The 14,589-nt window shown below is 36.7% G+C and overlaps 1 protein-coding gene and 1 pseudogene across 2 annotated transcripts in view; one reads left to right on the top strand and one right to left on the bottom strand.

The window, feature by feature from the left end:
* The window catches only part of Macir (macrophage immunometabolism regulator), a 106,584-nt gene that overhangs the window by 71,183 nt on the left and 20,812 nt on the right, over positions 1-14,589 (top strand). The gene's annotated exons all lie outside the window — the stretch shown is intronic.
* Positions 8,588-9,506, bottom strand: LOC114086346 (mitochondrial import inner membrane translocase subunit Tim17-A pseudogene; annotated as a pseudogene).

The following is a 14,589-nucleotide window of genomic DNA, read 5'->3' as shown; positions in this document are numbered from 1 at the left end:
TGTGTGTGTGTGTGTGTGTATATATATATATCTATATATCTCTCTATATATCTATATATATATATAGATATATCTATATATATACCATAGTTTCTTTTTTTAATATTTATTTTTTAGCTTTAGGTGGACACATCTTTATTTTATTTTTAGGTGCTGAGGATCGAACCCAGTGCCTCATGCATGCCAGGCGAACGCACTACTACTTGAGCCACATCCCCAGCCCATACCACAGTTTCTTTATCCATTCATCTACTGATGGGCATCTAGTTTGGTTCCACAATTCAGCTATTGTGAATTGTGTTGCTATAAACATTGATGTGGCTGCTTCAGTAGTATGCTGTTTTAAAGTCCTTAAATTGCTTAAGGCCTCATCAAATTACTGAGGTTGGCTTTGAATTTTTGATCCTCCCCAGCCTCCTAAGCTGGGGGATTACAGGGGTAAACTACCATGCCTGGCTTATTTCACATTTCTGTGACTCATTTTGTTACTTGATGAATCAAACTGCTATTGCAAGTGCTGAAGTGTTTTTAGAATCAAATGGGTAAAACAAACAAAATATGGTATCTCATCTGTAATCCTAGAAAGTAGGATGCCTTAGTCTGCTCTGTGCTGCTGTAACAGAGTACCTGAGACCAGGTAATTTTTAAAGAACAGAAATTTAGTTCTTAAAGTTCTGGAGAGTGGGAAGTCCCCAAATTGGGTGGTGTGTGTGTGTGTGTGTGTGTGTGTGTGTGTGTGTGTGTGTATCTGGTGAGGTTCTTACTTCACCAATGGCAAAAATGAAAGAGCAAGAGAGGAACAGAGAAAATAGGGAACTGAACTTGCTTTTATAGCAAATGTACTCTGCTTATAACAGATCATTCTTATGATGAAAACTTTAATCCACTTACGAGGGCAGAGTCCTCAGGATTTAATCACCTCTTAAAATCTTACCTTTTAACACTATTGCATTAAGCATTAAGTTTCCAACTTTGGGAGACACAACTAAAATATAGTGTAAAGTCTTCTAGAAAATTCATAAGTGACAAATGTTTGGGAGTGGGTACTTGACCTAAGTTATCCTAGTCAGTTTTGCCACTTAAGAATTAGAATTGAAATCTCAGAGGCTCTATTTCATCCCTATGGAGTGTGAAGGGACAGAAACACATGGTTGAGAATATAGTATTTGGACCATGTGCATTATAAGGCAGAGAAAGCCTATCTACAAGAAGGAGAAAATTAAAAAGACAACCCAAGAGAAACAGAAATGGGAGCCTCTTCACTCCTAGGGCAACTGTGTAACCATAGTTCTTATCTCCAATTTCTTGTTTCCATTCCTAGTGTGGCCCATGTGTATTTTCTGCACTTGGCTTCAATGAATTCTCCACATATCTTTCTAGTAAATACTACTATTTGCTTAAGAGAGGTTTAAAGGTTCACTTTAATTATTAAAAGTGAAAGTATCAGCCATACCAAGAAAAGCAATCAATTAACCATGGCAATTACCCAATTTTGAATACTATCTCAAATCTTTTGGTTTCTTTCATTTTAGGAGATTATCTCTGTAGTCAATTATAGGTATTTCTACCAGTATATGATCTTGCCAAGCTTTGAAGAAGCAAATATTGTCATTTTTTGCTTCCTGGTTTATATTACTTTTGATGAGATTTTCTTAGTTTGAAAATTTCATTTGTGAAATATGGGAGCTGATTATGCTAATTTTAACAATATAATACCAATACATTGGTAGCCCATTTTTGACTTTCAATAAATGGCTATGGATTAATTCATTTTGACTTATTTTCCAAGTCTTTTGTGTAGCACAGGGCTTATATTGTGGGGCAACACGTGCTTCACTGGGTAACACACTCTTCCTTGGCTTCTATGTGGCTGTTGACCTGCTCCGTGCCATGAAATGACCATGTTAGAATGAATGCAACAAATCCACCAACTGTATGATTTCAGATACTGTTTCTATATTACAATTTTCTTTCTTTCTTTTTTTCCTTCTTTCTTTTTTTCTTTTTCTTTTTTGTAAATCATCAGCTATGGAGGAGTACCAGATAGAACAGTCCAGAAAAATATAAGGCTGGATGAAGATTCATTTTCTGAGTAAGGTGTGAGATGTTCTGTTTAATTAAAGGTATAGTTTAGATCTCTATGGCTGCTCTAAATTAAGTGCCCTAAAATTACCCAGTGTAAAAAGCCAATTGGATAATCAGGGTTAGATCTAAAGTAGACTGACTCTTGCTGTCAGGTGTAAAACCCATGGGTATTTTAACACCAGGAGTATAGTCCAATGCACTTGTCCTTTGTAAGAAAACACCCTGGAGTGCTGTGATTTGATAGTTCTGCCATCAGCTCTAGAAGCTGTTGCCAGGTAATTAGTGGTGCATCCTCAGGGCAGCACCTGCATAGCTGTTACATGTAATTTAAGCAGGAATATAGACTCCTTGAGTCAAGAGAGTCAGAGCTTTCCTTATGCCTTTACTTGTCCTTTTTTTTTTTTTTTAAAGATAGCTGTAGGGCTGGGGATGTGGCTCAAGCAGTAGCGCGCTCGCCTGGCATGCATGAGGCCCAGGTTCGATCCTCACCACCACATACAAACAAAGATGTTGTGTCTGCCGAAAACTGAAAAATAAATAAATAAATAAAGATAGCTGTAACCCTATATTTATACAATTAAAAGTGAATCGTTACAACAATGTGAACATACTTAACATTACTGAGATATACATTTAAAAATGACTAGGAAGGTAAATTTCACATCATATGTATTTTGCCACAATTAAAAGGAAGGAAAAAAAATAAAGAAACAAAGGGGTTTATGTCTTATTTTCACTTATGGTTTGTCTGAGGTTTCAAGCAAGTGCCTATAAAAGCAAGAGTACCCCCTTTCATTTTAAAGTTATATTAAATGTTTTCTTGAATTAACATCATCCCACTACTGACCTTGAAATTTCAAGATTCTCAAACATCTAGTAAATACCCTTGCCTTCTTTCTGTCTTTTCTTTCCATGAATATTTAATGAGCATTTGTGCATCTGAGACCAGAGAGAGGGGATGAGAAGCAGGATTTTCTCTCTGCCCTCAAGGAGATGCAGACTGGTTGGGATGACTGACAAACATTGGAGCAAAACTTAGGAGAGAACATCGGAACATGATCTTTGGGGATTCTAAAGGGGGCCTCTGAACAAGCCTGGAATCCCAGTAGAGGGTAGAGGTGCTAGGCTCACAGGAAAAGTGAAATCTGAAGAAAGAGTAAATAGGAGGTAGCTAGAATGTGAAAGGAAAGCTGGACATTTCTGACTGAAGGAACCACGTCTAAAAGAACTCAAAGTATCCTGGGGTGGGGATGCAAAATAGTGCCAATGATTTTGTATATTTAGTAATATTTGAGTGGGAAAGTGAGGGCAGAGGTAGGGAAGGTAAGGAGGTGGTGGAAAATGAGGTCAGAGGTATAGGATCACGTCCTTATGTATCATACTCAGAGATTTTAAAAAAAAAATTGTTAGTTGTATATGAACACAATACCTTTATTTATTTATTTTTATATGGTACTGAGGATTGAGCCCAGTGCCTCACGTGTGGTAGGCAAGCACTCTACCACTGAGCTACATCTCCAGCCCCAGAAGATGGGTTTTATATGTAGGTTTTCCCAGAATGTTTGGGCAATAACTTTAGAGAGGAATTTAAACAGGAAATGAATAAGATTTGTGGTTTAGAAAAATCACCCTGACAGTGCTGTGGGAATGAATGAAAATAGAAAAGACTGCATGACGTGAGAAGGTGAGAAGCAACAAAGCTCTGAATTACAGCTGTGGTGCTGGAGGAAAAGAGAAGGGATTGAGCAACATAGAAAGTGACTGAGGAGGGAGAAGGAAGTGTCAAGAATGAGCAGCTCTTTGAATGACGCATTAAGGTTTGTGGATTTCACTATATGTAAATTCCTTTACCCCAAGTAACCAGTTAATGATAGGCATGCTCAAGTATAGAGGGATGAAGTGCACTGATGTCTGTATCCTATTTTGAAATGAGATTGTTTTATAGAAAGCCAAATGGATTGATAGGTAATAAAGAAAAGATAGCACAAATACTAGCTGTAAAATGTAGATGTTATGTACATGGGAATTCACTGTACAATTCTTTCTTTTTTTTCTACAAGATTAATAATTTTCAGAATAAGAACTAGGGGAAAATGTTGTTCCTAATTTATACAGTTAGAGAAGTTATGATTTATTATATAAAAATGTAGTAATTCAAGTTTTCAAGAATATACCCAATAACTTGAGAACTCCATCACATGTATTACTTCCACAGTTCTATAGGATTCATATACTATGTTCATATTGCTAAACTAATGGATATTTAACTTCAATCTGTTTACTTTAATGAACATATTGTATTCGTCTCAAAAATAACTAATATAATGACAGGTAAATGAACAGAGAAACCAAGCATTAACCTGAAGATCAGCAGATAAAACATATAAAGTGTTGCTTAACTCCATGTAGAAATTGGTCAAACTGATTCTGGTATTGCATGTGGGGATTGGGGAAGCGGGAATAGTATTTCTGAAAAACAAACAAACAAACACAATCAAGCAATAAGTTCCTGTTTGTGTGATCAGGATGATGACTATGCTGTTAATCAAGGGAAAGAATCTGGGAAAAGGACTAGATTTGGGTTGAGTGGGAGATAGCCAGAGACGGTTATTTCAGGTTTGGTCAGACTGAGTCTGAGATGTCACACAGACAGTTGGACATACGGTTTTGGAACTCGGGAGAAGATTTTGCACTGGAGGTGGGAAGTTCTTGGAATTTATTCATATGGTAATGTAGATGAGACTCTGAGAGGGTGGATTGAGTGTTAAGTTGACCAAGATTAGGACTATGAGGAAGAACTGAAGAAGACAGAGAGACAGGGAAGTGAAAATTTCCTTTAAGAGAGAGGAAGAAAGAACATAAGAGAGGCATGTCACAGATCTGTTGGGTGCTCCCCAGAGTTCAAGTGAGGTCAGGGCTAAGCAGTGAGCAGAAACCCTGGTGAGATCAGTTGTGGTGAAGTTAGATTATATCACTGAGAAGGAGCAAACAGGAGGTTAGAATGTGGATACAATGAGTCCAAATTGTTCTCTAAAGAAGTCTGGTTAGAATGGGTTGAGGTTAGACTTTGTTTTTTAAGATCAAAATGACTCAAATCTATTTGGGGCATAAGCCTTGGTAACTGATGAAATGAACAGAAGTAGAAAGAGTAATAACCAAAGAGGTGAAAGACCTCTACAATGAAAACTACAGAAGGTTAAAGAAAGAAATTAAGGAAAACTTTAGAAGATGGAAAAATTTACCTTGTTCTTAGATAGGCAAACTTAATACTGTCAAGATGACTATACTGCCAAAAGTATTATGCAGATTCAATGCAATCCCAACCCAAATCCCAATGACATTCCTCATAGAAACAGAAAAAGCACTCATGAAATTCATCTGGAAAAACAAGAGACCCAGAATAGCCAAAGCAATCCTTAGCAAGAAGAGTGAAGCTGGTGGCATTACTATTCCAGACCTTAAACTATACTACAGAACAATAGTAACAAAAACAGCAAGGTATTAGCACCAAAATAGACCTGTAGGCCAATGATACAAAATAGAGGACACAGAGACAAACCCACATAATTACAATTATTTCATATTAGACAAAGACGACAAAAACATATTTTGGAGAAAAGATAGCTTCTTCACCAAGTGGTGCTGGGAAAACTGGAAATCCACATGTAACAAAATGAAATTAAACCTCTATCTCTCACCATGCACAAAACTCAACTCAAAGTGGATCAAGAACCTAGGAATTAAACCAGAGACCTTGCACCTAATGGAAGAAAAAGTAGGCCCAAATCTCTACCAGGTCAGATTAGGCATAAATTTCCTTAATAAGACTCCTGCAGCACAAGAATTAAAACCAAGAATCAATAAATTGGATGGATTCAAACTAAAAAGCTTCTTTTCAGCAAAAGAAACAATCAGTGAGGTGAATAGAAAACCTACAGAATGGGAGCAAATCTTCACCATAAGCACATCAGATAGAGCATTAATCTCTAGGGTATTAAAAGCACTCAAAAACCTTAACACCAAAAAAAAAAAAAAAAAAAAAACAAATAACCCAGTCAATAAATGGGCCAAGGAACTGAACAGACACTTCTCAGAAGAGGATATACAATCAATCAACAAATATATGAAAAAATGTTCAACATCTCTAGCAATTAGAGAAATGTAAATCAAAACTACTCTAAGATACCATCTCACTCTAGTCAGAATGGCAGCTATCAAGAATACAAACAACAACAAGTGTTGGTGAAGATGTGGGGGAAAGGCACACTCATACATGTTGGTATGACTGCAAATTGGTACAGCCAATATGGAAAGCAGTATGGAGAATTCTTGGAAAACTGGGAATGGAACCTCCATTTGACCCAGCTATCCCACTCCTAGGTCTATATACAAAAGACTTAAAAACAGCATATTACAGGGACACAGCCACATCAATGTTTATAGCAACAAAATTCACAATAGCCAAATTGTAGAATCAACCCAGATGCCCTTCAGTAGATGAATGGATAGGGAAATTTTGGTATATATATACACATTAGAATATTACTCAGCATTAAAAGAGAATAAAATCATGGTATTTGCAGGTAAATGGATGAAGTTGGAGAACATAATGCTAAGTGAGGTAAGCCAATTCCAAAAAACCAAGGCCAAATGTTTTCTTTGATATGAGGATGCTGACTCATAATGGTGATGGGGCAGGGGGAGCATGGGAAAAATGGAGGAACTTTATACTAAGGGGAGGGAGGGGAAAGGAGGAGGGACGGAGGTAGGAAAGATGGTGGAATGAGTTAGACATCATTACCCTAAGTACATGTATAAAGAAATGAATAGTGTGAAAATACTTTGTGTACAACAAGTGACTTGAAAAATTGTGCTCTGTATGTGTAATATGAAATGAATTACATTCTGCCATCATATATAAGTAATTAGAATAAATAAATAATTTAATAATAAAAGAAAGAAAGAGTAATAACCAAAGCTGTGTGTCCAAATAGCTGAGAAAGAAAAAGACTTCCAGGCTGAGTGGAAGGTTTAAACCTGGATGGGGTAGGGAAGCTTCCCTACCCTCCCATCAATAGGAGGGAAAGAAAGTAGGGATGGGTGTGGGTAAGTTCCTTTCTTGGGGGTGGAAAGAAGAAAAGCAAAAAGCCATCTTGTTTTTTTTTTTTGGGAATGTTAACAGGTAAAAGTGATAGGGAGCTGGGTGCAGTAATGTATAGAGAAGAGGATCATAAGTTCAAGGTCATCCTTGGCAATTTAGTGAGACTCTCTCTCAAAAAAAAAAAAAAAGAAAAGTACTGGAGATATAGCTCAATGGAAAGGTGCCCTTGCATTCAATCCCCAGGGCTGCAAAACAAACAAACAAATAAATAATAAGCAATAAAAGGTGAAAGGAAAAGTGGAGAGTCAGAGATATATGAAGAGAATGGCTTTTATGGAATTATGAGCAGGAGCAGAATAGACACATGGAAAGAAATGCTGGCCATCAGCTGGCCTGGTAGTAGTTTTCTTCAGGAGCTCTTAGTTACCTAGATTGGAGATATCTACCTAGCTATTTCCATTCTGAACTGTTCCTCAGCTCTCAGCTCCCTTTTGCTCTTGGGTTTAATCTTCATCATAGATAGAATGTATCTGAGGCTGATAACCTTTTCTTTTGTAAAGAAATTCTCCACCTGTACATCTTAAGACAAATAGCCAGAAGTGAGTTCAAACATTTTTTCCCCAGAACTCCAATTTGAAATATAGCCTGTTAATGTTTTGATGTTATTATCATAATTAGATTGACCCTTACACCAAATCTGGTCAAAACCTAGCATTTATATTACATTTTGCAGCCTGTCTCCTTGGGCAGGTAATATATTTTGCTTCGACAAGCCTGAATGTGTTCTGTGGCAAAACAGAAAGAAGTTGCCAAGTCTAATCCTATTTCCAAGATATTTCATACTAAGGCAAGATTTTGCATATTTAAATCAAAATTTCACTAGTGACCTTTAAATTTCCAACTGACCAACTGGAATCTCAGTGCTTTTCCTTCTAGAAAAATCTCCTCCAATCCTAATATCCACTTTTTCAAGTGTTTTCAAAAAGTATATTGCAGGGTAGAAATGAACCAGATGCCTGGGTGACCCTCTGGTGTGTGGCTTACTGTGTGGCTCCTAGATGGTTCATTTTGACACCTTGATTCTCATTCTTTCTTTATCCCAATCTGGATTTCAGCAGCAAACCCCTTTCTTCAATCTCCATCTGTGTAGAAATCCTAGAATGAGGATATTCCTGGCTTCTTCAGTAGCCATCTCCCCCTGCTCTTTTCTGGCATCTGATGTCTCACCACTGTCTCTTTCTGTGTCATTGCACTCAAGTTACAGGGGTTTTTTGGGTTTCAACTAGCCCTTATTTGATTTTTCAAAGAGTGAAGTTAGTAAAATCTTCTGGATTATTGAGTCCATTCAGAATAAACACCAAAAAATATTTTTTTTCCCAACTTATTTGATCTTGATTTTTTTTTTAAGTTCCAGGAGCTTTTTATTGTTTGAATAATAGAACACAAAAAAACAGGCAGAGAAGTCCCTAAGGAAATGATGATCATGTTCCACTGTTATTTGCCCTTTGGTCCTTCATCTTCTAAGCACTTATTATATTTTCTTTTAAGGACATTAGATATTTATTTTGATCACAAATGCAATCCGAGTGTGAATTCATAAATATGGCATATTTTATTCCCCCCCTCCATGTTCCTTTAAATAGAAAAAAGTGCTAAATGTCTCTGCATAGCCTATTTGGCCACAGTTGTTCCACCTATGGTTTTAAAAACAGACTGCAACTTGATTTTCTGAAATCTTTCTTGAACTACAGCTCATTCTGTTAAAGAAATCCTGGGAAAAAAGTTCTACTGATATTGTTGATAGTCTCCAAAAGGTGAGGATGGTAACTGGGTGGAAAGCAACTTGGAGGGGTCTTCAGCAAACTGAGGACCATTGGGAAACTGTGTAGAGGCAAATCTTGTCAACAAGATGCCAGCTCCTTCAATTAAAGCTAGGAGAATGCCACCCATTGCAGCTGACCCAACCATGGCCACTGGACCATTTCTTGCTGCCAGTATAGCTCCTGTTAAGGCACCACTAGTGATGGAGTTCCAGGGATCTTCTTTTCCTCTGACTTGAACCATACTACAGTCAATCATAGAGAACAGGCCTCCCCAAACCGCAAAACTGCCTCCCAATTGTGGAGCCCTGGTTCTAATAGCTGTCAAACTCCCTCGTAGTCTGTGGTTTACTCCCACTGGAGAATTTTGAAAACCTTTGATTGCTTGAAAGATACCACCACCTATGGTACCCATCGTAAAGGCCCCGCCACAGTCATCCACAATTTGCCAGGGGCAAGGCTCTCTCACATACTCCTCCATCTTGACTCCAGCCGCGCGGGCGAAGTTAAGATCTAATGCCGTTCTTTGGATTCAGCCAGTCATTGTGTGAGCTCTGCTTTTTACCTTCTGCTTATGCAGTAGTATTTCCCCAGGTGTTAGTCCACTCATATTTATTGGGAGCCTGCTTGAGCTTGTTGTTGCAATAAAGAGGTGGATTAGTCATATTGCTCATCATCAAATGTGTTCATGGTTTGATTGGACAAAATAACGATTAACATATAGCAGCAATTCTCAAACTTTAATGTGCAGAATAATCAGGTGAATGGTGTTTTAGTTTGCTTTTTCAATGCTGTGACCAAAGACTTGACAAGAATAATTTTATTCTTGTTTATTAAGAACTGTTTATTAAAATAAGTTCATTTTGGGGTTCACTGTTTCAGAGGTCTCAGTCTATAGATGGCCGATTCTATTCCTCGGGGCCTGAGATGAGGCAGGACATAAAGGTGGAAGAGTATGGTGAAGGGAAGTGGCTTAGAACATGGCCATCAAGAATTAAAGAGAGATTCCCCTCACCACTGACAAAATTTATAGCCCACAGGCATGCCCCCAATGACCCACTTCTTCCAGTTATAACCTACCTGCGTACATTATCACCCAGTTAATCCCTATCAGGGACTTTAACATACCGAGCAGATTAAGTCTTTTATAACCCAATCATTTCATCTCTAACCTTCCTTGCATTGTTTCACACATAAGCTTTTGAGGGACACCTCACATCTAAACCATAACAGATGGTTTTAAAAATGCAGATTCTTGAGCTCACTCTAAAGAGGTATGTTTTTTTAAATCTGGTGAAGAATCAGCATGTTTTCTTCCTTTCCTTTTTTTTCCAGTATTGGGGATTGAGCTCAGGACCTCACACATGTTAGGTAAGTGATCTATTACTGAGCTACATTTTCCGCCCAGAATATGCATTTTACATAAGCACATGGGGATTGGGGGTGTTGAAGAATAATGGAGGTTTGTATTATGCAGAAAGTGTGAGAATCATATTTTGAGAAATACCATCAGCAATGAATAAAGGTTATAATAAAGGTATCTACCCTGGGTGCTCTGGGTCCCAAAGAGGTACTGCCTGACTTAGCCAAGGAAGGTGGTTATGGGGCGGGGGAGGCTGAGGAGAAGTTTGATGGATACTTCACTGTCACCTCTCAAATTATCGGGTGGAGTAATGTGAACCCCAAGTCTTTGGCCTTTGTCTCTAAAACCTACTCTAAAGCATTTTCTACTTGATCTGTAGTGTGTATTCTTTGCTAGAGTTTTTTCTTCTTTTTGACTAAACAATTATGTTGTCTAAAACTTCGTGGGTTTTGTGCATCTCTTCCCATTTCTAGGCAAGTTGTAATTAGGTAGCAATTTCCTCCAAAACTGTATTTGCCACCCTCAGTTCCTTATTTCTGAATTTACATAACTCCACATGATTTTTCATTTTTAGTGAACAAGCTTTTTTCTTAAGCCTGAATTGAACCACATTCACCTCACCCAGTCATTGACTGGATTATTTGTTTCTCACAGTTCAAAAGGCAGGCTTTCGATCAAACTGGACTGCAAAGGAAGTGTTGAACTCAGATCAAATCATTTTCTCTCTAGAAAAACATTAATATTAAATATTTTTTTTTTCTTTTCCTTGTAGTGTGGGGGATTGAACCCAGGGTCTCTAGGCACATGCTCTACCACTCAATTATATCCTCAGTCCTAGAAATCCATTAGCTTTAATGAATATGAGTCTGTAGTTTTTCACTTAGGAATTTTGTTATAAGAAGACTATGCAAGCAGCCTGATTGGAACAACTGATGACAAATGTGTATGGAAGGTCACTGTGTGATAACTTAGCACCTTTGTGTTTGTGTCTTTGAATTTAAACTTTAATGTCGAGAAAGTGTGAACTGTATCATGTTCAATTTTTATGCTGTTAATATTAAACTTTTTTTGTTCTTTTTAGTTATACATGACAGCCAAAACTATTTTGATACATTTATACAAACATGGAATATATCTTATTCTAATTAGGATTCCAGTCTTATGGTTGTATATGATGTGAAGATTCACTGGTGGTGTGTTCATATGTGCACATAGGAAAGTTGTGTCAGATTCATTACACTGTCTTTCCTATTTCTTTTATCCCTTCTTTCCCTTCATTCCCCTTTATCTAATCCACAGTATTTCTGTTTTTCCCCTCTCCCTGTTTGTTGTGGGTTAAAATCCACATATCAGAGAGAACATTCGACCTTTGGTATTTTGGGGATTGGCTTATTTGACTTAGCATGATTGTCTAATCTCTTAAATCATCGATGAGAAATGAGAAATAATATTAAATTGTGTAATATTTGTTTTTTATTTATCTGAAGTACTAATTTCCTCAAATTGAAATGTTGACATATAGGAACAGAGTTGTGTCATGTTGTCAGGCAGGAGAGACGTGAAAAAGTTGTCACCCATTTTATGAAAGAAGATGCTATGTACTGAATTTTGTTTTCCCCTCCCCAAGTTAGTATGTTGAAGTCCTAACCTGCAATGTGACTATTTGGAGATCTAGGTTTTAGAAGGTAATGAGGGTTAAATGAGGTCACTCAGTTGGGGACTTAATCTTGTAGGATTGGTGGCCTTAAAAGCAGAGGAAAAGATTGTTTCTTTCTCTTTCTCTACATGCCCCCTAACCACACCCCAACCCCCCCCACACACAAGGAATGACAGAATGAACACACACTGAGAAGGCTGCTAACAGCAAGTCAGGAAGAGCCCTCAGCAGAACCCAGCTGTGCTGACACCCAGATCTTTGATTTCCAGCCTTCAGAAATGTGAGAGTGTCAATTTCTGCTAAGTAAGCCACCCCGTGAATGGTAGTTGCTCTGGTACCCAGTCAACTAAGACAGCACAGACACAGGTGCATTCGGGTTCTAGCTCTGCATCCACCTCACCTTATTCTCTTCAACCTCCCTCTAAGTTTCCTGAGAACCTGCTTTCCTTTCTGCATAATGCTAGAGAATATATTTCCAATTGCTGAAAATTTTGATTCTGATTACATCAAATGACCTGTTTTGTTGGAGATCATGTGTGTTGAGCCTGAAGAAATTTCAAGACCTTGTTTCTAACTCTTATTTAGCAGAAGGGAAAAGTAACGCCCTAAAAATTAAACTAGGTGGGGGCTGGGGTTGTGGCTCAGTGGTAGAGTGCTCGCCTAGCAGTGCAAGGTGCTGGGTTTGATCCTCAGCACCACATAAAAATAAATAAATAAAATAAAGGTATAAAAATAAATTAAACTATGTGACTTGTTGTCACATAGTAGATGCACCTGGTAATGCCTGGAAGTAGTTTTCTTTGTTTCGTTTCCTATTATACCAATGAATGTGTTGTCAGGTGTTAAATATGAATAATGTTTTCTGTCATGAACCTATTTCATTGGAAAAATGTTAATTGAACTGGAAAATGTTGAGCTTTTCAGAGTAAAGATAATCTTTATTATTGTATTGTAGAGATTTATGATTAAAATATTCTGAAATTCTTTCTTTTGCAGTTACCTATAATCACATCTAAGGTTTTTATTATTATTTATTAATAAGTAACGGCAGTATGAATATGAAGCAATATTTTATTTATAAATTTTGTATTTAAAAGTAACACCTGAATATGGAAAATAACAAATAATAATGATGATCTTAAAATGGATAGTAAGTTTCTCACACACTCTTCTTCATTCCCAGTTATTCTCTCCAAAATAGCAACATCTTTTACTTTCTACAAATCTTTTTGAAGATTATCATGATAACTTTAGATAACATGCTTATTCCTTTATGCTTCCATAATCAATAGATCATATCTATAAAATCCTGTTAATAAGTGAGTTTAGTAATTCACATTACTCCTATATACCTGTCTTCCATGATTAAGTTTAAAAATTATGTTATTTTTAGTTTTTATCAACTTTTGTAATTTTAAATAATATCCTTAAACATTATTATTATTATTATTATTATTTAGTACTATGGATTGAGCTCAAGGGAGCTCTACCACTGAACTATATCCCCAGTTTTTTTATTTTTTATTTTTTTTTGAGAGAGGGTCTCGCTAAGTTCCTGAGGCTGGCCTTGAATTTGTAATCCTTGTGTCTCCACCTCCTGAGTCTTTGGGATTATAGGTATGTTCTATTGCTCCCAACTCAAGCTCTATTCTTTTAACATAATTTACCAATTTGTTGCTTTATAAAATGAATACATCTATGTAGTAGGGATGCCTACTCTTTTCTCACTTTTCCTTTCTTATATCATCCTTCTCTAAGTTACTGTCTTGCTTCTAAATAATCAAAGTTAAAACAGTGTTTAGGACCCCAGATATTTTGTCCAAATGGATTTTCTGGAAAAGAATGTGGAAATTGGAAGTTTGCCATTTAGAAACTTTTGGATCAAAAATTACATTTATTTGAATTATGATAGAAGATAAATATATCACTATCATCTACTTTGCTTTTTAAAAATGACTTAGCATAAATAAAATTACAGAAAGAATATCACAAATATCATTTAAGTCTTTTTTTTTAATTGTGTAAATTTTTGTTAAATCAGAGTTTCCGGTTTGGTTCAAAAGTATCTGATTTGACACTACACTAAACTGTATTGCTTTAGGAGCCTTAATAGTAACTTTTAAACTATAATTTGTTTATTTATTGAACTCAGCAAAATTCTATCTTTAATATGTTTCTGTCATGTCATGCTTAAAGTTATTTCATGTAACTAAGTCAGAACCTCACTATGGAATCACTCCTCACTATGGAATCACTTTTTCATGTCAAGAAGAGGTTCTTAGCCTTAATAATCTCTCTTGCATGGAATGCTATTATATCGATTGAAGTTTGCAGGACATATGTGGGCTTTGGGTCAAGTATATTTGGATTTTAAATAGGTTAAAAACTATATTATGTTGTCTTTTGCGCGAGCGTGTGTGTGTGCGCGCGCGCGCAGATTTCCAGTATGATTGCTAGGGACTTAATTCTTCCCATATTTTTGATGAAAATACATCTTGAACTTCCTTATCTATTTAGGATTTCATATCCTGCAGACATAAATCCAGGAACTAAGCTTAGCTCA

This window comes from Marmota flaviventris, chromosome 5 (genome assembly GCF_047511675.1).
Source record: "Marmota flaviventris isolate mMarFla1 chromosome 5, mMarFla1.hap1, whole genome shotgun sequence".
NCBI classification, from domain to species: Eukaryota; Metazoa; Chordata; class Mammalia; order Rodentia; family Sciuridae; genus Marmota; species Marmota flaviventris.
The sequence above is the reverse complement of the archived record's forward strand: the minus strand, read 5'-3'. Positions and strand labels throughout refer to the sequence as shown.